Source organism: Aotus nancymaae, unplaced genomic scaffold (assembly GCF_030222135.1).
Source record: "Aotus nancymaae isolate 86718 unplaced genomic scaffold, 86718_ANA_hifiasm-v0.15.2.pri h1tg000017l, whole genome shotgun sequence".
NCBI classification, from domain to species: Eukaryota; Metazoa; Chordata; class Mammalia; order Primates; family Aotidae; genus Aotus; species Aotus nancymaae.
In genome coordinates this window covers 4,274,576-4,300,703 of record NW_026988429.1, presented here as the reverse complement: position 1 = coordinate 4,300,703, position 26,128 = coordinate 4,274,576, and the positions used below count along the sequence as shown (strand labels likewise).

General features: G+C 32.7%; 1 long non-coding RNA gene and 1 pseudogene across 1 annotated transcript in view; one reads left to right on the top strand and one right to left on the bottom strand.

The window, feature by feature from the left end:
• Positions 1 to 26,128, top strand: part of LOC105717197 (uncharacterized) — a 519,990-nt gene that overhangs the window by 351,850 nt on the left and 142,012 nt on the right. The window lies entirely within an intron of this gene.
• On the bottom strand, positions 3,964 to 4,436 carry LOC105717196 (large ribosomal subunit protein uL23-like; annotated as a pseudogene).

Here is a 26,128-nt window from a genome sequence, read left to right as displayed (position 1 = left end):
TGCTTCAGTGGTTTCTATGGCATAAACTGAAAAATAGTTACTGTCTCTGGATTCACTATGGTACCTTCAAATGGCAACCACAGTTAAAATCATCTATACTATGAAAATATATAATGCATATGTGAAGTCTGTCTCTCTTCCCCCATTTCCCTCTCTCCCTCCCCACTCTGTGTGTAGAAAAACACTCTCACACACCCACACAAATATGTAATTTTATTGTTTGAAAACTGAGAAAATATTTCCTCTGCACCAGGAAGTCATTAGAAAGAATTATTTTGTCTCGAAATTGTTTTATTTCCTCAATAATACCTTCAAAAACTCATAAAATTATTTAAAAATGTGTCATATGTTATATTACATCTTTTAATATATGTTGAAAAAGATGACACTATAAATTTATGATATCTTGTTATTTATATCTTACAAAACATAGACACTATGATATGATTTCTTAATACCCAGTAAAAGAAAAAGTCTGCTATATTAAATTTACAAATGAAATGAAACAATGATTTGGATTTTTGCAACGTTCATATTTCTCTAATTTGAGTCTATGTGTAAACTACTAATTCTTCTGGAGTAATGAAATTTTCCCATGAATTTTTCACTTATTCCATGTTACAAATCAAGCTCTGGTGTTATCAGTAAAATGAATTTCATCCTGGGGTAATAAAGCTGAAAACCAGAACTATTCTGTTTCAGATGTCTACCTGATCACTGTATTCTAGAATGATTATTGCCCATACTCCTTTTCTCATTCCATCATAAATTTATATATAATAATAAAACAAATAATTAGGTGTTATCTAGTTTCTCTAATTTACATTAATTATGGTTTTTAATATGTAAAAATAGTAGTTTGGACAAGTTATTAGAAGTTTATTTTCCCATTCAGTATTACAATTATATGATTTTTTTGTTGGCTTGTTATAAACATCAAAATATATAAAATTTCTCAGTAGATATTATGAACATCTAAGTTACAGTCATGTTAGAAAATATACAAATTAGATTCTATGAATTCTGTAAGCAAGAAAAAAATCCCTATGCCCCTAAGATGACACTAAAGAAAAAAATAAAAATTCAGCTGATAAATTTTTATTTATAAAGCAAGAATGGTCTGAGATATTCATCCATGTGTTTCTGTAAGCCTTAATTTTCTTAATCCATCATACTGTTAAGTAATATCATCTTATCAATAATGATACAATAAGTTATAGGCATATTTGTGTAAAATTAAAAGATAAAATAGGATAAATAATTCAGCATTCATTTTAATAAGGTTTTTATTGAAGTAAAATGTATATAACATAATATTTACCATTTTAAAGTGAAAAATGCAGTGTCATTTAGTACAGTAGTGTTACACAACAACTGCTACTATCTAGTTCTCAAATGTTTTTATCACCCTCAAACCCTATGTTCATTAAGCAGTTTCTCCCCATACTCCCTCTTCTGAACCACTGGTAAACACCAATAGGCTGTCTTCATTAATCTACCTAATCTGGACGTTTTATATAAAAGAACTCATATAATATGTGACCTTTTATATCTGGCTTCTGTCATTTAGTATAATATTTTTGAGGCTCATCTGCATCGTGCGATGTATAAGTACTTCCTTTGTTTTTATGGATGAATGTAGTCTCCTATATATATCATTTTTGGTTTATTTATTTGTCTGTTAATGAACATTTTCATTGTTTCTATCTTAGCTACTGTGAATATTCTATGAGCATCCATGTGCAAGCATTTGTTTGAGTACCTGTTTCAATGAATTTTCTATATATATATCTAGATATGTAATTTCTGGTTCATATGATAATTTTGTTTAAGGTTTTGAGGAACTGTCTAAATGTGTTCCACAGTAGGTGCACTATTTTACATTCCCACAAGCAATATATGAGCGTTCCAATTTTCCTACGAAAAAAGGTTTTCCTACAAACCCTTATCAACGTTTGTAACTTTCTGTTTTGCTTTTTAAATATGTTATGGCAATCCTAGGACGTTTGACGTGATATTATTTGTATTTGATTTACATCTCCCTAGTCCTTGCCACAGACAATGTTGAGCATATATCCACATGTTTGTTAGATACTGTGTATCTTTGGAAAAATGCCTAATCAAGTCGTTTGCCTATTTTTTAATTGGTAATTTGTAGCTGCAATATGAGTTCTTTATGCATTCTGCATATTAGATCCTTGTGAGATCTGTAATTTACAAGTATTTTCTTTCATTCTGTGGGCTGTCTTTTATGTTCTTGTTATATTTAGATGCCCAATGGTTTTTCATTTTGATGAAATGTAACTTAACCTTTTTTGTTGTATGATTGTCTGTATTTTTGATTTTATATTTAAGAATTAATTTCCAAGTCCAAATTCATGAAGATTAGCACCTACGTCTTCTTCAAAGACTTTTATGGTTTTAGCTCTTACATTTAGGTCATTGATCTATTTTGAGTTAACTTTTTAAAATGGTGAGGGTGGGGGTTCCAATTTTATTCCTTTGCATGTAAGTATTAATGTGTCCCAGCAATAATTGTTGGAGAGACTTTATTTTTTTATTGATAATCTTGGCATCCCTGTCAAAAATCAATTGACCACCTAGATGTGAGGATTTATTTCTGGACTCTCAAGTCTATTCTATTAGTTTATCATTATGCTAGTACCACACTGTTTTCATTACTGTAAATTTGTAGGAAAATTTGAAATCAGGAAGTATGCCATCCAACATTTTTTTTTTTCAAGAGTGATTGGGTGATTTGAGAAAGCTTACAAATCTATATACATTTAATAACTGTTTTTTCCATTCTGTAAAAAAAAAGGCCATTCATTTTGACAGGGATTGCATTGAAACTATAGACAGCTTTGAATAATATTCCAATCTGAATAGTAAATCATGTAATCCATGTACACAGGATGTCTTTCCAATGCTTTAAGTCTTTCTTTATTTCTTTTAGCAATGTTTAATAGTTTGTAGTGTACAAATTTTGCACTTTGTTTGTTAAATTTATACCTAGCTATTTTATTATTTTGAATGTTCTTTTAAATGGAATTCTTTTCTTTCTTTTTTTAAACTTTAAGTTCTAGGATACATGTGCAGAATGTGCAGGTTTGTTACATAGATATACATGTGCTATGGTGATTTGCGGCAAATATCAACCCATCACCTAGGTTTTAGCTCCATATGCATTAACTATTTGTCCTGATACTCCCCCTCCCCTCCCTACTCTCTCCCCACAACAAGCCCTGGTGTGCATTGTTCCTTTCCCGGTGTCCCTGTGTTCTCACTGTTCAACTCCCACTTATGAATGAGAAGATATGGTATTTGGTTTTCTGCTCCTATGTTATTTTGCTGAGGATGATGGCTTCCAGCTTCATCCATGTCCCTGCAAAGGACATAATCTCATTCCTTTTAGAGGCTGCATAGTATTCTATTGTGTATATGTACTACATTTTCTTTATCTGGTCTATCATTGATGGACATTTGGTTTAGTTCCATGTCTTTGCTATTGTGAATAGTGCTACAATAAACAGAATTGCATATATATCTTTGTAACAGAATGATGTGTATTCCTCTGGGTATATATTCAGTAATGGGATTGCTGGGTTTAATGGTATTTTTGGTTCTAGATGCCTGAGGAATCACCACACTGTCTTACACAACGGTTGAACTAATTTACATTTCCACCAACTATGTAAAAGCATTTCTAGTTCTCCACAGTCTCACCGGCATCAGTTGTTTCTTGACTTTTTTAATAATCACCATTCTGACTAGCATGAGATGATTGTGGTTTTAATTTGCACTTCTCTAATGATCAGTAATGATGAGGTTTTTTTTCATATGTTTGTTGGCTGCATAAATGTCTTCTATTGATAAGTATAAGTTCATATTCTTTGCCCACATTTTCTTTTTTTTATGGTGAAAAGATATACATATATTTAGAATTAGCCAGCTGGACTCAGTTTAGATGATCCCAATTTTGCTGGCAACATCAAAAGCATCGTAACCAGGAGTCAGTCGAACATATGCCTTCTTTTCTCCATCAGGCCGAATCAGGGTGTTGACCTTGGCCACATCAATGTCATAGAGCTTCTTCACAGCCTGTTTGATCTGGTGCTTGTTGACTTTAACATCCACAATGAACACAAGTGTGTTGTTGTCTTCTATCTTCTTCATGGCAGACTCAGTGGTCAGCGGAAACTTGATGATAGCATAGTGCTCAAGTTTGTTTCTCCTGGGGGCGCTCTTCTGAGGATATTTGGGCGGCCTCCCTGGAGTCGCAGTGTCTTGGCCCGCTGGAAGGTGGGTGACATGCGGATCTTCTTTTTTTTGTGGCTGTGGACACCTTTCAACACTACCTTCTTGGCCTTTAAAGCCTTAGCTTTGGCTTCAGCTTTAGGAGGGGCAGGAGCTTCCTTCTTAGTTTTTGGTGCCATCTTGTCTGCCCACGTTTTCATGGTTTTTTTTTTTTTCTTGTAAATTTGTTTAAGTTCCTTGTAAGTTCTGGAATATTAGACCTTTGTGAAATAGGTAGATTGGGAATTTTTTCTCCCATTCTCTAGGTTGCCTGTTCACTCTGATGATAGTTTCTTTTGCTGTGCAGATTCATAAAACTTCAGGGTCAAATTAACACACAAAAATTCATTGTGTTTCTGATGACTAACAATTAACAATTCAAAAAAGGAACTTAAAATATTTCATGTATAATTTCATCAAAATAAATGAAATAAAGATTATGTTAAAAAGAGATGTGAAAGATTTGTACACTGAAAATGACAAAGCTGCTGAAAAAAATTGAAGACATTAATAAATACAAAAGCATTTAATGTTCATGGTTGAAAAACTTAACATTGTTTAGATGTCAATACTATCCAGAGTGAGCTATAGGTTCAGTGCAAGCCTTATCAAAATCCAATGTTGCTTTTGAAGAAATAGAAAATCCCATTCTAAAATTCATAGGAAATCTCAAGGGGGTCTCACATAGCCAAAACAATTTGGACAAAAAAGAACAAAGTTAGAGTTTTTACATTTCCTAATTTCAATATGCACTGCAAAGCTACAGCTATCAAAACAGTGTGGTACTTATATGAAAACAGATGTATAGACCATGAAATAGAAAAGAGATCCCAGAAATAATCTCTTGCATAGGTGGTCAAATTATTTTCAACAAGGATGCCAAAACCACCCAATGGGGAAAGATCAGTCTTTTAAATCAAGAATGAAAGAAAAATCTAATATTTACATGCAAAGGAATAAAGTTGGACCCTTATCTAAAACTGTATACACAAATTAGATCAACTTCCGCACAGCAAAGGAAACTATCAACAGAGTGAACAGACAACCTATAGAATGAAAGAAAATATTTACGAAGTATGCATCTGGCAAAGTCTAATATCCAGAATCTATAAGGAACTTTAACAATTGAACAAGCAAAAAAACAAATAGTCACATTAAAAAAATTATCGAAAGACATGAACAGACATTTCTTAATATAACACATAAAAGCAGCCAAAAACATGAAAAATGCTCAATATCACTAATCATCAGAGAAATGCAAATCAAAACAACAGTGAGATAGCATCTCATACCAGTCAGAATGGTTATTATTAAAACGTCAAAAAGCATAGCCATAAAAAAGAATAAAATCATGTCCTTTGGAAAAATCTGTTTGGAGCTGGAGACCATTATTATCCTTGTTTTGTGGTACCATGAACATGACCATATGAAACAATGAACTGAATTGTTAAATGTTTGTGTTCTGACTGCTTCATGGAACAGCACTTTTCCCATTGTATTAGTCCATTTTCATCCTGCTATAAAGAACTGCCCGAATGTGGGTAATTTATAAGGGAAAGAGGTTTAATTGACTCACATTTCATCATGTCTCGGGACATATCTCCGGAAACTTACAATCATGGCAGAGGGCAAAGGGGAAGGAAGACACCTTCTTCACAAGGCAGCAGGAAAGAGAAATGCTGAGCAAAAGGGGAAGAGCCCATTATAAAACCATCAGATTTTATGAGAACTCACCCACTATCATGAAAACAGCACGAAAGAACCACCTTCATTATTCAGTTACCTCCACCTGGTCTCTTTACATGTAGCGATTATGAAGATTATAATTCACAATGAGATTTGGGTGGGGACACAAAGTCTAACCGTATCATCTATCCTCATCTGTCTCCTCATGCCTTCATATTCCCTAAAACACAAGAATATTAAAATAATGGCAACTAATAACCCTACAGTGACCTCTCAGTGTTCAAATGGAAGAAAAAAATCTCATGTCTCTGACTTTAAACCTAAAGCTAGAAATAATTAAGCTTAGTGAGGAAGGCACGGGTAAAGTTGACATAGACTGCAAGGTAAGCCTCTTGTACCAAACAGTTACACAGCTTGTAAATGTACAGGAAATGTCCTTGAAGGAAATCAAAAGAGCTACTTCAGAGAATAGATGAATGACAAGAAAGTAAAACAACTTATTACTGATTTGGAACAAGTTTTAGTGGGGCTGTATAGAAGCTCAAAGCAGCCACAACAGTCCCTCAAGCCAAAGCCTAATACAGAGCAAGCCCCTTACCCTCTTGCAGTCTATAAAGGCTGAGACAGGTAAAGAAGCTACAGAATAAAAGATTAAAGCTAGCAGAGGGTGGTTCATGAGGGTTAAGAAAAGAAGCTATCTCCTTAATATAAAAGTGCAAGGTGAAGCAGCAAGTGCTGATGTAGAAGCTGTGGCAAGTTATCCGGACGATCTAGCCAAGATAATTGGTGAAGATGGCTATAATAAACAACAAATTTTCAATGTAGGTGAAATAGCCTTATATTTGAAGAAGATGCCATCTAAGACTTTCATAGTTTTACAGAAAATGTCAATGTGTCACTTCAAAGCTTCAAAAGACAGTTGACTCTAGTTAGCTGTTAATGCAGCTGGTGACTTTCAGTTAAAGCAATTGCTCATTTACTATTTCAAAAATGTTAGGGCCCTTAATAATTAATCTAAATTTCATCTGCCTATGCTTTATCAATAAAACAACAATGTTTCAATTAATGACAATGAAATCAATTTTTTAATGAATTCAATGTTTTCTTAATGATAGCACGTCTGTTTACAACATAGTTTACTGAATATTTCAGGCCCGTTGTTAAAATCCACTGCTCAAAATAAAAAAAAAATTCCTTTCAAAATATTTCTGCTAATTGACATTTCTCTTGGTCACCCAAGACCTCTGACAGATATGTACGAATAGATTAATTTGTTTTCATGCCTGCTAACACATCAATTTGGTAACCCATGCATCAAGGAGTAATTTTGCCTTTCACGTCTTGTTACTTAAGAAATATATTTCTTAAGGCTATAGTTGTCATACATAGTGATTCCTCTGATGATCTGAGCAAAGTAAATTGAAAACCTTCTGGAAAGAATTGACCATTCTGATGACATTAAGAACATTTGTATTTCATGGGAGGAGGTCAAAATAACAACATTAACAGGGGTTTTGAAGAAGTTGATTTTCATAAAAGACTTTGAAGAATTAAAGACTCCAGGAGATGAAGTAACTAAAGTTGTGGTGAAAATACGAAAAACACTAGAATTAAAAGTGGAGCCTGGAGATGTGACTTAATTGCTTCAATCTCATAATAAAACTTTCACAAGTGGGGATTGTTTTTATGAATGAGCAAAGAAATGGTTTTTAAGATGAAATCTAATCCTGGTAAAGAAGCTGTACAAATTGTTTAAATGACAACACAGAATAGTACTTAAAGATGAGTTGATAAAGCAGCAGTAGACCTTAAAAAGATTGACTCTAATTTTGAGAAAAGTTCTACTGTGGATAAAATGCTGTCAAGTAGCTTCACATGATACAGGGCTGTCTTTCATGAAAGAAAGAGTCAATCAATGCAGCAAACTTCATTGTTGTCTTATTTAAGAAATTGCCACGTCTTTCCCAGCCTTCAGCAACCAACACCCTGGTCAATCAGCAACTATCAACACTGAAGCAAGAACCTCCACCAGCAAAAACATTATGACTTACTAAAGGCTTAGTTAATTATTAGCATTATTTTAGGAATAAAGTATTTTAAAATTAAGACATGTACATTGTTTTGTAGATCCAATGCTATTGCATACTTAATAAACTATGGTATATTGTAAACACAACCTTTTTATGTACTGAGAAATGAAAAAATTGTGTTATTTATTTTATTGCATAGTTTAGAACCAAACCTACAATATACCTGAGGTATTCTGTAATTATAAAGGATTAACTTTTTAAGAAGATACATTAATCTTGAAAGTGTGCATCAAACAACAGAGTCACAACCAATGAGGTGAAAAAACGATAAGCCTGAGAGGAGAGAAATTCAGTATCATAGTTGCTGACTTCAATATCTTTTGGTCAGTAATTAATAGTTCAAGTTGGTAGGAAATTAGTGAGGATATAGATTATCTAAACAGCACTGTCACTCTAATTAGTGGATTCAATTTATAGACTAATCCTTTCAACAACAGGGAAGACATATTCTTCTCTACCTCATATAGAACTTCCACCAAGGTAAACCATATTCTGGATTGCAAAATACATCTTAACAAATTTAAAAGAATAGGAATCATACAAAGTACGTGATATGGTGTAGCTCTATGTCCCCACCCGAATCTCTTTTTGAATTGTAATTTGAATTGTAAACCCCACATAGTAGGGGAGGGACCTTATGGGAAGTGATTAGATCATGGGGGCATTTTCCCCCTGTGCTATCATGATAGTGAGTGAGTTCTCATGAGATCTGATGGTTTTATAAGGGACTTCCTACTTTTCTCAGGACGCATTCTCTTTCGGCACCCTGTAAAGAGGTGCCTTCTCCCATGATTGTAAGTTTTCTGAGGCCTCCATAGCCATGCAAATCTATGAGTCAATTACACCTCTTTTCTTATAAATTACCCAGTGCCATGTGTTTCCATAGCACAACAGAATTAAACTTGAACTCAGTAACAGATGGGTCACTGAAAAAAATCCCAAAATATTTTGAGATTAAATAACATATCTCTGAATATTACATGAGTCAAAAAAGTCTTAAGAGAAGCTAAAATCATAGTTTTAATAAAATAAAAATATGACTTAAGAAAATTTGAGAAATGCAGCAAAAACAGTGCCCTGTGGAAAATTTATAGCATTAAACACATGTATCAGAAAAGAGTATCTAAAATCAAAAACCTAAGCTTCCATTTTAGAAAACTAGACAAAGAATGGCGATGTAAACCTAAAGTAAGCAGAATAAAAAATAAAAATAAAAATTAGGGAAACATTCAATAAAATTGCAAACAGGAAAAAAATAGAGAAAATCAATGAAACCAAAAATAACCTCATTATTTTAAAAGACAAATACAATTAATGTTTAGCCAGATTTTGTTTAGCCAGAGAAATAAAAAAAGAAGATACAAACTATTTATCTGTATAAATATAAGTCAATGAAATAAAATAAAAAAGATGAAAAAATGGAGGAGCTATCACTATTCTACAGATATTAAAATGTTAATGAAGAAATACTATAATCACTCTGTTCTCACTATTTTGATAATCTGAAATGAAATGAATGAAGTTCTTATAAAACACAAACTACCAAATTTCAACAAGAAAAAATAAGTAATATACATAGCCCTGTGTCTATTAGAAAATAATAAATAAATAACTAATATTCTTCTAAAAAACAAAACAAAACAAAAACAGGTCAAGATGGGCTTACTGGTGAATTCTACCAAACATTTAAGGCAAATCATGCCAATTGTGTTAATGTTATTATGATTAGCTTATTTGTAATAAACTAATAAATGTAACTTAAGGGCTTGAGTTCTGTGAGCTTATAATAAGTAAATCTTTGGTCTTTATCTTTGGTTCCTGGCACAGAAGTTTTAAAACACCTATAATTTTCCGAGTGTTAGATTGAAAAGAAGATTTATCATTATGCATAGTAAGCCCCTTTTTACCATACCTGAGTTAATGCTAATGACATAACTCTTGATGTGTCCCTAGATAACTTCTGGACAAAAGCTTGTTACCAGAGAAACCAGTCAGTGATAAAAGAATTGGAACCTTCAGCTTCATCTCCCCTACCTCTGGGGAGGAATCAAGGGGTAGATATTGAGATTAATCTTCAATGGCTACTGATTTAATCCATCATGCTTACATAATTGAACCTCCTTAAAAACTCTAAGTGATGGAGTTCAGAAAGCCCAAGTTTCACCAAAATGATGAAAACATCCAGGTTCCTAGAGAGTAGCCCACCCTAACTTAGTGGGGCAGAAGCTGCTGTGCTCAGAACCCTTCTGTGTCTGGCCTTATGTACCTCTTCTTCTGACTGCCTATCTGTATCCTTTATAATGAACTAATAAATGTAAATTAAGGCCGGGTGCGGTGGCTCAAGCCTGTAATCCCAGCACTTTGGGAGGCCGAGGCGGGTGGATCACGAGGTCAAGAGATCGAGACCATCCTGGTCAACATGGTGAAACCCCGTCTTTACTAAAAATACAAAAAATTAGCTGGGCATGGTGGCGCATACCAGTAATCCCAGCTACTCGGGAGGCTGAGGCAGAATTGCCTGAACCCAGGAGGCGGAGGTTGCGGTGAGCCGAGATCGCGCCATTGCACTCCAGCCTGGGTAACAAGAACGAAACTCCGTCTCAAAAAAAAAAAAAAAAAAAAGTAAATTAAGTGCTAATTTGTATTCTAGGAGTTGTTCTAACAAATCATCAAACTTCAGGAGGGGGATGTGGAAATTCAATTTATAGCTGGTTAGTCAAAAATATGAGTGGCTTAGACTTTCTATTGATATCTGAAATGAGAGCAGCCTTGTGGCACTGAGCCCTTAAACTATGGGATCTGATCTAAGTCCAGGTAGTTAGTGTCAGAATTGAATTGAATTGTAGGATACCCAGTTGGTGCCTGAAAAGTTGGAATATAGGTTGGTGTGGGGAAATGGTCTTAGAATCATTCTGAATAGAAATAGGTCATAGTATCTATCCTCTACGGTTTTTGACAAAATAACAAAGGCCTTCAGAAAAGAAAGAATAGGCTTTTAGAATAGGTTACTAGAAAAATTAAGTTCATGTACAAAAAAAGAATGTAGACGGACTTTACAATTTTACAAAAGTTAAAATGGACTGTAGACCTAAATGTAATTTTTTTTTTAATTTTTAAATGTTTAGAAGAAAATATAGGAGAAAAAGCCATGTGGCATTGGGCTTGGTAATGAGTTTCTAGATACAGCATCAAAAGCATGACATAAGAAATTTAAAAATTGTTAAATTCAGCTTTGCTGAAATTGAAAACTTCTACTCAGTGAAACACAGTTAAGAGAATAAAAAGAAAAGCCTTAAACTAGAAGAAACCATTTGCAAGAAGCATATATCATAAAGAACTTAAATCCAAAATATAAAATAGCTTTTAAGCTTAACAATAAGAAAACAACCCCCAAATTGGCAATGATCTGAACAGATGCTTTAGCAAACAAGATATACAGATGGCCAATAAGCATAGAAAAAGATATTCAACATCATTTATCGTTAGGAAATTGTAAATTGAAACAACAACGAAATGCATTACAACTAATTAGAATGACTAAAATCCAAAAATAAAGCAAAATAAAACCAAAACAAATGAAGAACAGCTATTCTACTTGCTGGTGAGGATGAGAGGCAACAAGAATTCTCGTTCTTTGATTGTGGGAATACAAACTGGACAGCTACAAAATGGTGTGACTCTTTGGAAGACAGTTTGGCAGTTTCTTATAAAGCCAAACATAAATGTAGCATACAATCCAGCAATCCTGTCTAGATATCCAGACTAATTTCAAAACTTATGTCCACATACCACACACACAAAAAGTGTCCTGCAAATGTTTGTAGTAGCTTTATTTATAATTTTCCAAAATGGAAACAAACTTAAGGCATTCTGTAATGGATGAAAGGACCGACTGTGGTATATCAGTGAGACAAGTTAATATCCATTAATAAAAAGGAATGAACTATCAGGCCACAAAAAAACATAATTATCTGTAAATGCATACTGCTAAGTGTAAAAGCCAGTCTGAAAAGGCTATGTTCTGTATAATTCCAATTACATGACATTCTGGAAAAATGTAAAAGAGAAAGGTTTTTAAGTAAAGCACAGTAGATATTTTTTAATGCACTGAAACTATTCCATTTGTTGATGTAATGAAGACTACATGACAATATGCATTCTATAAAGTACATAGAAATTTATAGCACAAAGAGTGAATGTTAATGCATATAAAAATTTTAAAAAGCATTTAGAATATCAAGAGATCCCAGAAGGTAATGTAGAATGTGACGAAACTGTATTATAAATGCATGAAGCCTCACTGAATAGGGTGGGTATGAAGAATGCTGACCCAGGTAATTTTGGAAACAAGTGGATTCCATGAGACTAAAGACAAACTGTGTAAGTACTGGCTATGAGGATATGGTTTAAAAATTCTGATTCAACTATGTGCATATTCTGCAATTAAATATTAAGTAAATGGATGACGGATGGCAGGAACCCGATTTCTCATTGTTGCAGTGGAAAGTTACAGATGAGCAAAGGGAAGTTGCTAGAGAAGTCCATGTGGTAATAGATTAGAATTGGAGATATCAATATGAACTCATTTTTATACTATTACAGATGTTGTTGGTGACATATAGAAGTATTTATACGTATAGACATGGATTGGTAAACATACGTATATTTCCTTCTTTGTCAGCTGAGTGGGCCTAGAAGAAATGTTACCCAGAGCAATGAATATATCTAGCACCAATATCTCCATTTCTAATACCATCCTCCAACAAAAAGAACCAGACTCATAAGAAAATGGCTGAGTTTAAGATCAAAATACAGACAAGATAAGCCTAGTGCATTTTTCAGTGTAAACACATGCACATAAAATGATGAAGGTATATAAAATGGCACAGAAGCCCACAGAAAAAGCTGCCAATGTCCAAAGATTGAACAATTTGAGCAACAAAATAATAAAGTATTATTTAAATATTTCATTTTACAAAGTTCATAGAGATTTACAGCACAAAGGGTAAACATTAACATATACACAATTAAAAAAAAAACATTTATAATATCAGGAGATCCCGGGATGTCATGCAAAATGTGACAGTATAAAATAAGCTTTCTGTGAATCAGTATAGACATAGATAGTAGCAATGACAGTCAAAGAAAGCATCATTGCCAAATGAAACATAGAAACAAGATTTAGACTACTTTACAATGTAACATTAATGTAGAAGTACATTTTTTAGTGTCATTGTTACATTTTGCTACGTTTATTCAAACATAAGCCTAGACTCTGGGCTGTAATCTTGGAGGGTAGTACCATGTAGATAAAATAATCAATGTAAGCAAAGAGAAAGCCAGGAAAATAAAGCATGCTAGCTATGATGCTGGAGAAAGAATTATGCATTATTCCTGTCTGTGTTACAAACATTAGAAAGCATAGTTTTGATACCCAACTATTCTTCATATACATCATCATTCAGATGATAAAAATATATTATGTAGTTTTAATCTCAAGGAGAAATATTTTTCACTTTACTCACCTTCTTTGAGTTGGTTTAGTAGGCTATACGGTTCCAATTAAATCACAAGTAGATTTATGGTCAAGTTGTCTGATGAATGATTTTTTTTTTCATAATATGTTTTCTACAGGGTATCTTTTATCATACCATGATTTATTTGTGAAAAGCCCCAAAGAAGTTCCCCTCTGCTTCTTACATCGACCTGTCCCTTTGTCTGAGCAGTCAATATGTTATTAGCCCAGGAGTAATATATTATTTACTATTCCCTTTATATAGATACATATTATATTTGTGTGTTTGTATGTGTTGTGTGTGTGCACTCGACATTATTAGGTAATTGTTTATTAAACAACATACTGTACACCTTAGTGCAAAAATGTGGGATTTCATGATGTTGTCCCTCAAGGAAATTTAAGAATTTATTAGTAGAAGCACTTCATCGAATACATAATTATTGCCCTTACTTGATCCTACAGAATTGACTTCTGTGGCATTTTAAGGAAGTGCTACTCAGAAATATTTTAAAAGGCATTACACAACATTGTTTAAAACCCCCACTTCTCTTCACGTGCAAAAGAAAATTTCTTTTTAGTCATATTCTTCCATTGCCTAATAAAATTCTTCATCTGATGAAGTTGATGAGGATAGAATTCAGATATCTTTGTATCTTTTGTTTCAGAGCAAAATGTGAGATATAACACCAAGGTATGTAGAGAGGTGGAGAGACTGCTTTCTCTGCTCTCTTCTCCAAGAGGCCATTCACTATTGAAAATCACGATAATTCTTTCATCTTAATTTGGTAAATTTTTAATGCATTTCAAGATTTTCCTGTAGCAGATAATACTTCTAGGTGAATATGTGATTTGTGAATTGGCCCTAGGTATATACTGAGTAGATCAATATTGAGTTTTTTCAAATACTATTTCTTTTTTCTTTCTGCTCTGGCATCATAAAGCCAGTTGTCACAGCATCTTCTAAAAATCATCTAGAAGAAAGAGAAGTTTTTACCACTGGTTTTACCTTATATTTGACTATCTGTTCTCCTGAATCTCAAATGATCCTCAATCACATTAAAAGTTTGAGAATAATTTAATCATTGCTAGTACTAACGTCCAGTAACTGAAGATTTTAGTAAACCTAGACACAATTTTTTTTTAACAAAAGGAAAAAATGCTTCATTTGCTTTCTGGTTTTATCAATGGATGCAGTAGGAATTAACTTCATGTTGGTCTCTCCTGATCTTTTGGTTGAATTGCTTTCTTTAATGATGCTTAGCAGAGCTCCTCTCCATTTTCGGTCACAATGTAGAATGTTTGCATCTTCCATTGGACACAATGCAATGAACTATTAATATTAGCATTTTGGCCTCTGATTATGCCTCAAATATTTTGCCCAGTATTTTCATTACTTCATATCCATTGATGTATTTTTGATGTACTCCAGTGTGCAAGATATTTAAAATCTGGAATAATTGCTGGTGAATGTTTATGCTGATGAACGTTTGTTTTCACACTGTATTCCACTGTTGTTAGCTTAAACATCAACAGCAGAAGAAATAAATGAATTGTGGTGTATTTATAAAATAGAGATTATTCACTAATTAAAATATGCGTGTCACCTAGACCTCACAGAGAGTTTAAATCTCACAGATGTAATATTGAGCAAAAACAACAGACATAAAAGTGTATATATGGGTGCAAGCATGTTATAATGTACACAGGCAGAATTTGTCTGCTCTAATTAAAGAAAAAGTTAATTTGGAGATGAAAATTCCTGGAAGAGGGCACAGGAGTCTTCTTTGGTACTGTGAATTTCTTTCTTTCTTTTTTTTTTTTTTTTTTTTGGTCTGATTGGTGGTTGTATATGTTTTCACTTTGAAAAACTTTGTGGAACTGCAAATATGTTTGTTTAACTTTTTATGTATACTGTGCTTAAAACAGTTTAAGTAAAATGAAATGTAGGAAAATAGATGATTTTAATGGTTGGACAATCTCCAGACCAGTGCCAGGGTATGGGTTATCATGTGTCAGTGTTGTATTTGACTGTGAGATGGGCATGATGTTAGAATAGAGATTTCCACAATCTTTCTCTAGAATAGGGCCCACTGTGAGAAAGCTGGAGTTAATTATTTTTTCAAAGTCCTAAGCATGCATGTTTTATTTCAGTCTCATCATCTTTATACTTCCAGAAGATTCAGCCTAAAAGTTTCCATTAGATAAATTTTGTTCAAGAATTTGGGTGGTCCAACGACCTTGACTTTTTTTACTCTCCTTTTCAGCTATGCTAGTCTTCTTGCTATTTTTACACCTACTGTTTCTTTTGCCTGAACACCTATCCAGGAGGAGGTGTGAGATTCCATTAAACAACCAGTTCTCAGGTGCACTAACAGAGTCAGAACTCACTTGCTACCATGGACAGCACACAGAGTCATTCATGAGGGACCTGCCCCCATGATCCAAATACCTCCTATCAGACCCCAAAACCAACATTGGGAATCACATTTCAACACGAGACTTAAAGGGGACAAATATCCAAACTATATCATTAACTGTCTGGAATACTCTGTTTATCATTATTCTACATGTTTTGCTCACTAGAAGCAGGGATATCCACACCCCTGTGCTCCATTTTTTTTCATTGCTATTTCCATAACTTCACAAAGTGCCAGGCAAAAGGTAGATTCTAAAGACACATTTGCTGAAAGAAGTAATAAAATATGTCAAGAAGTGTTTTGTTGTTGTTGTTGTTGTTGTTTTTTAACTACAAACCCCTTGGTTTCTTTTTAGGTGTGTAGACAAATGTAAAATTAATGAAGAGTCAATTATTTTCTATACTGACACGAGATGCAAATTTGTTTTTATTCCTTGCTGTGCAGAAATTATAAATTGATAGATGAAAATAATTCAAAGTAAGTTCACTACACCTTTGAATATATTTCTCCTATAAAATTAAAACCATTATAGCAAATATTATCACAGAATCTGATATTTAAATGGATTATTCATGCAAATATAAAACAGAGATAAGAGGAAAATTTCAGAAAAATCATAATGCATTTTAAATATTTTTAAATATGTCATAGCATCAAAATGAGATTTATATTCCTGACTGCAATTAAATAAATATTCTATGTATCACACACAGAGGCATATGATCAAATCTTCACAGCCTTTTTCCTTTTTTTTTCATTTTTTCTTTCTACAATTCTGCCACAGTGATATATTTTCTTCTTAGGATAGATATAATAAATGAAGCAAGATTGCATTTCTCTAAAGAATTCCCAGTTGTGAAAAGGCTGTGAAAATAAATGTTGGCTCATATATTCAAAGCATTAATGAATCTGAAATGAGGAAATAGACAAAATGGGAAATAATAAACATATAAAATAAAATAATAATACATGAGAATGTAAATGGACCATCTACTGACAGTTAGTTAACTTCTACTTGTTAAATGTGGAAAGCAATAAGATTATTATTTTTGGTGTACTACCTGGAATTGAAAGTGCAGAGGTATTTCCTTTGTGTGCTCTCTCACTAACTCATCAGGTATTTTGTTGTGATACAAATATGGTTCAAAAATGTTTTACTCCTCTTAACCTTTTTATTTTAATAAGTTTTTGTTGCCCCCTCACCTTTAGAAGACTTTAGGGGTTATAGAGGCAGTAGATAGTAAGTGGATACCATCACATATTGTGAATGTGTATATATTTTCTTGAAATGTTACTATTTTGCTGTTCTCTAGTGTTGTTGTTTCTGTTTCTGTTAGTCTGTTTCTGAATTTGAAAATAGTTAAATCAGTAAACATATAACGTGACATATTTTCTCATGTTTATTATATTTTACATATACAAGGCATTTCAGAAAAAAATGGGAAATTAATAATTAAAGATATTTTTTAGCTCTTAACTGGATGCCTCAACTATGGTACTATCACAGCTCACTGCAACCTCTGCCTCTCAGGATCAAGCCATCCCCCCACCTCAGCCTCCCTAGTAGCTGGGACTATATAGACACTCACCACCACGCCCAGTTAATTTATTTTTATTTGTTTTGGAAGTATGGGGTGTGACATGTTTCCAGGCTGGTCTCAAACTCCTGAACTCAAGCAATCCACTCTACTCGGCCTCCTAAAGTGCTGGGATTACATGTGTGGGCCACTGTACCCGACCATATTTTTTATTTCTACTTACATTTCTAAAACTACATGTGTATCACTAAACTTAATATATTCAACTATTTTATATCAGGTGTTTTCCTCATGATAATCTGTTCCATAAGCTTATAACCTGTGGTCAAGTTTGTATAAATAGTCTTTGTACAAACTCATACCTCTTTCCACGCTGTCCCAGTATAATGCTTAGTCTTATCATGACTTATTCCTGACCATGTATTTTTTTTATCAGTCTATCATTTGCCTTCAAATGTATATTAATGAGCCTTAATTAGTTACCAGACATTAAGGAACTGGTGATAACATTTGATTTTTCTCTAAGTTTCAAAATGTAAAATCAAATATAGTGATAAAATCATAATAGCTGGAGATCAAATCTTAATGAGAATTTTATAAAGTAGATATTTAAATAAACACTTACTTTAAAGTCATTTCTCCCATATTAATTCACTGAAGCATTACAGAAAAGCTTTCTTAGCAGCAGGAACAATCTCCAGCATACTACTAGTGAAGGATAATAAACAACATTTAATATACAAAAAATTCTACAAAAAAGTCATTTCAAAATAAAGATATTAAACATAAGACTTTTCATAGTATTTAATAAGTATTTTTTAATTTTATAATTTAATCTCTCTCAAGCATTACAACAAAAATCAACACACTTTTATTATTTTGCCATGACAATTATTTTTGTTCATTGCAACTATAAAATTCCATGGAAGCTTATCAACACCTACCGTCTTCTTTTAGAGAAATGCACTTATGTGAGTCTTCAGTGTAATTATTGTGCTTCATAAAAACTGTGTTATTATGTTGGCTTAGTATAATATGCTTTTTACATCAAAATAACTTATAGTTATTCTCTCCTCTGTTGGTAATTATAACCCAAGTCCATTGTGGTAATAAACTTGGGCTGAATACTTGATGGGCCACTTTATTTTATTCTAACTACCTTTTTTCTATTATGACTATTTATTATGTCTTCATAAATGTGATGCACAGCAACAATAAAGTGCAAAGACACCAACACATCTAATTCGTTTGGTGAGGTATGCTTTATTTTTTCCTTAGGAAAAGGCTTCAAGTTTTATTTATTTGCAATATCAGAAAGTATTCAAAAGCCATATTTAGCCCAGGTGTTTTCATCATGAAAAGGAGCTTTTTGAACATATATTATTGAACAGAACCAACATTCCCCATAAGAAATTGTCTTGTTGCCCATAGTCGGGTAAGTTCATACCTAACTTCACTGCAAAAAAAAAAAAGAAAAAGCATTTGGATTGAACACAATAAGTTATTTTAGTAGGTGGAAATATGCTTAGTAGTGTCCATTATTGTAGTTGCTGAAAGATGAGAGTTAGTCCAACATATATTCTTTCAATATCGATCAAAGGAAAGATTAAATCTACCCATTGTTTTTATAGTATATATTTTATATGTCCTCTTTTTTCCATAACAAGAAAGATTGTTTGGTTTTTTTCTTTGCATTCATGTTATAACTATAGAAAATTTACGAATTCATTTGCAGAGATAAAACATTTCCTGAAATTTAATGTACACAAAATGTATTCTGTGACCTGTTATAAAAGGCATGTGATAATCACACTGCCATGACCTCCAGTCACAATTTTACAAAAAACAAAAACAAAAACAAAAACAAACAATAAAGTACTATTTAACTAGATTGTGATGGTATATACATTTTATGATCTAGCCTGATTTGTCCTCTTCGAAATACTTCAAAATGTTTACATTATTTTCTCTCTTTTGCCAAGATTAAATTCACTTTCCCATTCCATATCTGATTTCTATTTTTTGCCCATAAATGCTTGCTATGTCTTCCACAAAGGTATCTGTAGCTTTCTAATTCTAGTAATTATAGCATCACTCAACTTAGAAATACCAAAAAAACAGCTGGGCTGTTTTGGGGCACAGTGGCTCATGCCTGTAATCCCAGCACTTTAGGAGGCTGAGGCAGGTGAATTATGAGGTCAGGAGTTCGAGACTTGCCTAACCAATATGGTGAAACTCCATCTCTACTAAAAATACAAAAATTAGCCAGGCATGGTGGTGGGTGCCTGTAGTCCCAGCCGCTTGGGAGGCTGAAACAGGAAAATCACTTGAATCCAGGAGGCAGAGGTTGCAGTGAGCCGAGATCACACCACTGCACTCTAGACTGGGCAGCAGAGCAAGATTCTGTCTCAAAAAAAAAAAAAAAGAGAGAAAAAGAAATACCAAAAAACAAAAAAGCACCTCCCCCACAAATTTCATTCATGTAAATTCTTTCAGATGGATCCATGATACATCCTGTGGCATCCATTTGAAAAAAAATATGTTGGACTTTATTTTAATATTCTTAGTATTAAACCAATTTTTCCCTAAGCTGAACCTTCTATTCTGAGACCACTGAAATTTTAATTAATATTTTCTAATGCATCAATTCCTGCATCTCTGAAAACACATTCTTTGGCCCTGGATCTAACTCTAAGTGTTAAGGTTGTAAAAGTCATAAATCTGTGTCAAATATTCACGTTTATATTATTTATTAAAAATCATTTTATTGCATAAATAATACACATACATGATACTTTGGCTTTTGAGATTTTTATACCACTAATAAAGGCTCATTTAGGAAAATATAAAATAAAATAATATCAGAAATCTAACCTATAGTGATAATCATATTTATAAAATAAAATATAGTTTTCAAAATGCAAATCTGTACATGGGTATGCATCTTACACGATAGGTAAACCCATATAAGAAATCTTATACCTTATTTATATGTTCAATTGTATTATCCACCTCTTTTTGCTAATAGACCTATAACTAGATTCATGTCCCAGCAGAACCAAAGAATACCTTATGAAGTAGGTTCACTGTGAGAAGGTGAGGTAAACACCAAAAAAGTTGCATAACTTTTCAAATTTGTGTAAACATAAATTTGCAAAATATGTATGGAAATAGATATTAAGGATGTGGAATTTAGCAGAAAGGAGTAAGAAATGGGGTTGGTTTAGATTTAATGATGTGGGCCCATTAAATAGAAATTTTAGAGTAAATGCTTTACATGGAGGAATATTTTCACTAGATATTAAATTCTGAATTGATGGTATTTTCATCATGATTTTATCATCTTCTAATTTATAGAATTTCTGATAAAAGTAACTGTCATTCCTAAAGTTTCATCTTTAAAGGCAATAAATATTTGTTTTCCTTTAGCTGTTTTAAAATGTTTGTCCTTGACTTTAGTTTTTAATACTTTTATTTAATGTACTCTATGGATACATGTGGTAGGGCAGGGAGGTTATTCTGCTTGGGGTTTGCATGGCTTCTTGAATTTTCATGCACAGGATTTTTATTAATTTGGTGAAATCTCTTCTATCTATTTAAATATTACTTGTGAAGCTATTCTAAATCTGTATTTTAGTAACCTTTATATTAGAACTGTACATTTTTCCATAATCATTTTATATTATTATCTGTATTTTTTCACTTTTTTTACTTTCCTGCTTCACTCAATGTTTTCTACTGATCTAGAAAACATTCTGGTGTGTTTTTCTGGTTAGGCTTTATAATTTAGTAATATAGACTGGGTAGCTTGAACTAAAAGGTAATTTCTCACAGTTCTGAAGACTGGAAGCCCTAGAGTCTGAGTGCTAGCTCATTTAATTACTGGCAATAGTCTCCTTTTTGGCTTGCAGACACCCATTTTCTTGCCGTGTCTCTGCATAGCAGACAGACAGACAGCAAGCTGTCTGGTATCTTCTTATAAGGACACTAATCCTATCATGAGGACCCAACTCTCATGATCTTTTCTTAAGCTAATTAGTTTCCAAATGCCCACCTTTTAGTACCACTTAAATGAGGATGCTACATCTACTATCATACCCATCTACTGAGTTTTAAATTTTGGTTATTATATTTTATTATTGAATTTCTATATAATTATACATTTTTAAGGTTAGTTTCATTTTTGGGATGCTTCATCTTGTCATCTGTTTCTTAACCATGTTAAGCACAGCAAACTGAAGGTCAATGCCTGATAACTCCCAAATGTGAACTATTTCAGGTGCCTTTAGGTTGACCTTTTATCTTAGCATTTGGTCACTACCTTCTGTTGCACCATATGCCTGTCACATTTTTATATTGAAAATGTGGATGCTATATGGTAAATCACAAAGCTTCTGAATGATACATCTCCTAATAAAAGATAGTTTTTGGATAGACAGTAGTGAGTAGGGTGAATAAGCAATTGACCCCATTAGCAGTGCATTTGTTTGAAGTCCTTTGGACCTGGATTGGCTATCAAAAGGGAAGAAGTCAAGTCTAATTCTAGTTTGCCTTACTCCTAGGTTATATCTTAACAGGAATCTCAATACAAATACTAGCATGCTGACCAAGTATGCAGTTTCTTGTTAAGCCCATCCATTTTCTTGTCTTTTGTTTTGTTTTTTGTTTTTTTTTGTTATTGTTGTTTTTTCTCAGCTCTGTGAACCAGCTTTATTACTGGTTGCTGTCTCCTCCTTCCCCTTTAGAATTTGGCAATAAATTGTGGTGTAAATGCACATAGAAGGTCAGGCTCATATTTGTAGTTTCCTTTTCTGTGTTTCTAATATCTGGTTCCCTGATCTTGGTTTCCAGACTTTACTGCTTTAGTTGACCTAGATTCTAATTTTCTTCTCCCCAGACCTTTGATACTTTTACAAAACCTCTAGGTTGCTGCTTTTGACTGGGCTGCAAATTTTTGCATCAGGAATCAACAAATGACCATAGAGGAGAAAAGATTCAGGGAAAGAATATTTCTTCTAGTCCCTTCAAGTCCTGAATTTATTGCTCACTTTCTCATGCCTTCAAACAGTTGGAAGTTTTATTTTCATGGTATGTTGTCTAGTTTTATAATTGTTCTTAAGAAAAGAGTTTGTATAATACAAGTGGAGCCATCATAGCTAATTATAGAATGTTTCATTTAGTTTTAATTCTTTTTCATCAGTACTATGAAAGTTTGATATAATAACTTTACCTCAGAGTTCTCTCATGGTTATATACGATAGGTTCTGATATGTAGCTTATTTTCTAGATTCTGAAATTTTAATGTAATCCATACTTGGTTAAAGGGAATTTACAATTTTCCAAGTACAAGATCTATTTGTCTGACATTTTATTATTCATGTAAATTTTACTGAATTTCCATAAGTGATTCAGTTTCTATTTTTATAAATTTCTTAAGCTTTTTTGTTGTTTAATAAATGATGACTGTCAAAAGTTTCAGTGGCATCTGAAATATTATATTTTGGTGTATTTCTATATCTCTCTTAAAAATTGTGATTTTTTTGAGGTTACAGGAAAAATTTCATCTGTATATACATTATGCCTGACAAAAGAAAGCTGCCCAATGAATTGCACTGATTGGAATGCTGAAATAAATGCCATAAATAATTAAAATACTGTTCTTGATTTATTAGAGAAATAGCTCTTTTAGAGGAGATAAAGCTTTGCATTGAGACAGATTTAATATCCCCAAATAATCCATCTTTTCCTTCAAGAGAGGTAGCATTTTTATCATTTTTTTAAAACTTCTTAATCACCATGTACCAAAAAGAAAATTAGACATATTCTTTTAAAATGATTTTGATGCTAATGTTATGAATAATTTTCTCTTTCCCATTTTCTAGATTTCGGACATTTCTAAATCTCATATAAATAATAGAAAAAATGTTTAAAACAGAAATTAAGTGATTAAAATACAGAGTAGATATTGAAATAGTATTAAATACATAGGGTTTTTAAAAATATGATCTTGTCACAGTACTCTGTTAATTCAGAGAAGTCTACCTCCTGTTTGTTTCTTCCCAAAGTAAAGATTAAAAATTCTATTTACTGAATACCTAAGATCCTGATGGCAAACAATAGGGGAATTAGCACTGTGACTAGCAATATTCTTTATCTTTCCACTGATTTGTCTAGCTACCTACCTATCTATATACCATAAGGACCTCTGCAGGCAAGTGCACACTCCAGTGTTTTCTCTTACAGATTTATTTATTCATACTTACTGAATTTCTCTTCATGCATTATTTAGTTAGCACAATACAAATTTTACACTATTTGTATATTTTGTGACGCAGAGGGTGGAGTCTATTAAAAATGTGTTCCAATTCCCTTTGTTCTCTTAAAGAAGACTCCTTCTTAGCATTTAATACACAATAGGAAGTTTCCTATTTTCATGTAAAGTTCAGAATGTTAAAATCTTATTATCTTTCAACATGACATCAATAGGGAAAAATAATAAGAATTCTTTTTGAATAGTAGATAATACTATGAAATGTCAACTTTTATTATGTGCATTTGAGTATTCTTAAATGACAACTTTAAAATGAATTTGTGCTCTGACCAATAGCTTTCAAATAAGTTTTATAGATTTAACTGTTACTTTCTTATAAATGTGTTACATCAAGAGTAGTATAAATGTTCTTTCTTTCCCATCACTAACTTAATGTCAAAAGCTAAAGCAATTGTAACAACAAAAGTACAAACAAATAACATTTTCTCTTAATATTTAAGTTTTGAGCATTTATTTATTTAGCATCATGTAAGCATGTGAGATTAAAAAAGAAACAAAAAAACCCCATAAAAAACATACATTAAATATTGAATACCATTATAAAATTTACACAACTATTATCATAAAAGTAGTAATTTAACAATCCTTACAAGTCTTTTAATACACAGCCTACTATTTGTGAAATACTTTAAGACCACACTTTCTGAGATGGGAATCACACATATGCCTCATCCCACCAAACTTCTGACACTGACACACACACAGAAAAGAGAGAAAGAGAGAATATAATATTTTAGAACAAACTTTTTGTTTTTTTGAGAGGGAATTTCGCTCTTGTGGCCCAGGCTGGAATGCAATGGCTTGATCTCAGCTCACTGCAACGTCCACTTCCTGGGTTCAAGCAAATCTCCTGCCTCAGCCTCCTGAGTAGCTGGGATTACAGGTGCCTGCCACTATGCCCCGCTAATTTTTTTGTATTTTTAGTGGACACAGGGTTTCACCGTGTTGGCCAGGCTGGTCTCGAACTCCTGACCTCAGGTGATCCTCTGAGGCTTTTCACAACTGAACTATGCATTCAGTTTGGAAGTTGATTAGCATTTTTTGAGCCCTATCAACAGAATAACTGATTTCAAAAAGGTATGCAATGTAGTAATCACAAAAAATTTGGAAGGTGGATTCTACTTTAACTATTAAACATATCATTACTTAAAGAGGAAAATATTCAAATGACCTCAGTGACTCACAGCTGGTAAATGGTGAATCCTGAATTCTAACTCTAGTCTATCTACTTTCAAAATGCATGCATTTTACCTTATATGTCACTACTTTCAGGCTTAGATCTAGCAAGAAGTATGATGATAAATTGTGTTAGGAGAACAATGGATCACAGCCTTGAAGGCCAACTAGGGGAGATTATAAAATATAAAACAGCAGGCCAGATGGATGTTGTGCTTGGAAAAGATGTTCTCATCATCTGTTTATAGGATACATAGAATATATGGAAGCAGGTAGAAACAAAATAAGGAAAGAAATATACTCATCTATGGATCTATTCTAATTAGTTGAGAATAACTAATTAGAATAACTAATAACCTGACAGTAACCCCATTGGCTTATTCTGAACTAATTAGCACAACTATAATCCCAGCACTTTAGAAGGCAAAAGTGGGAGATCAAATTGCCTATGTCCAGAAGTTCAAGACCAACATAAGCGACATAGTGAGACCTCCATCTCTATTAAATGGAACTAAAAAATTAAAAACAAAGTCAATTATGCTTGGGTAGTATAGTAATTCAGTAAAGAATTATTGTGGGTTATTACCACATCACTATTTAACATATATCCTTTCATATAAAGTATATTTAAACCTTCAGTTTTGTTTTTAAAACCAGATTTTAAAAAATTATTTAGCTATAACCCCAGTGTGCATTAAGTGATATTATTTATTATTGCTTTCTATGTTTTTCTTCTATAGTTAAGTTTTATATTTGCCAATGGTAAAGCACATTGAAACAAACTTTTATGATAAGGAGTTGTGTGCTCATTTGTTTTCCAAAACCAACATATACAGGAATATCTTTGCAAGTATTATCCAAAATAGACTTTTAAATGTTTTATAAATCACTTTACAAAAAGGAGTGTTTTATCAAGAACTCTAATCTGATATCTGATTGTTTCCCCACTCTTTAAAATCATCAAAAATTGCAATAATAAATCCTTGTTTGTTTTTTAAAATTGATTTTGTTGTCTCATAAGTATTCCATGTAGACTTTCTTTAGTATGAAAAAGAATTATTTGTTTTATCACTCAT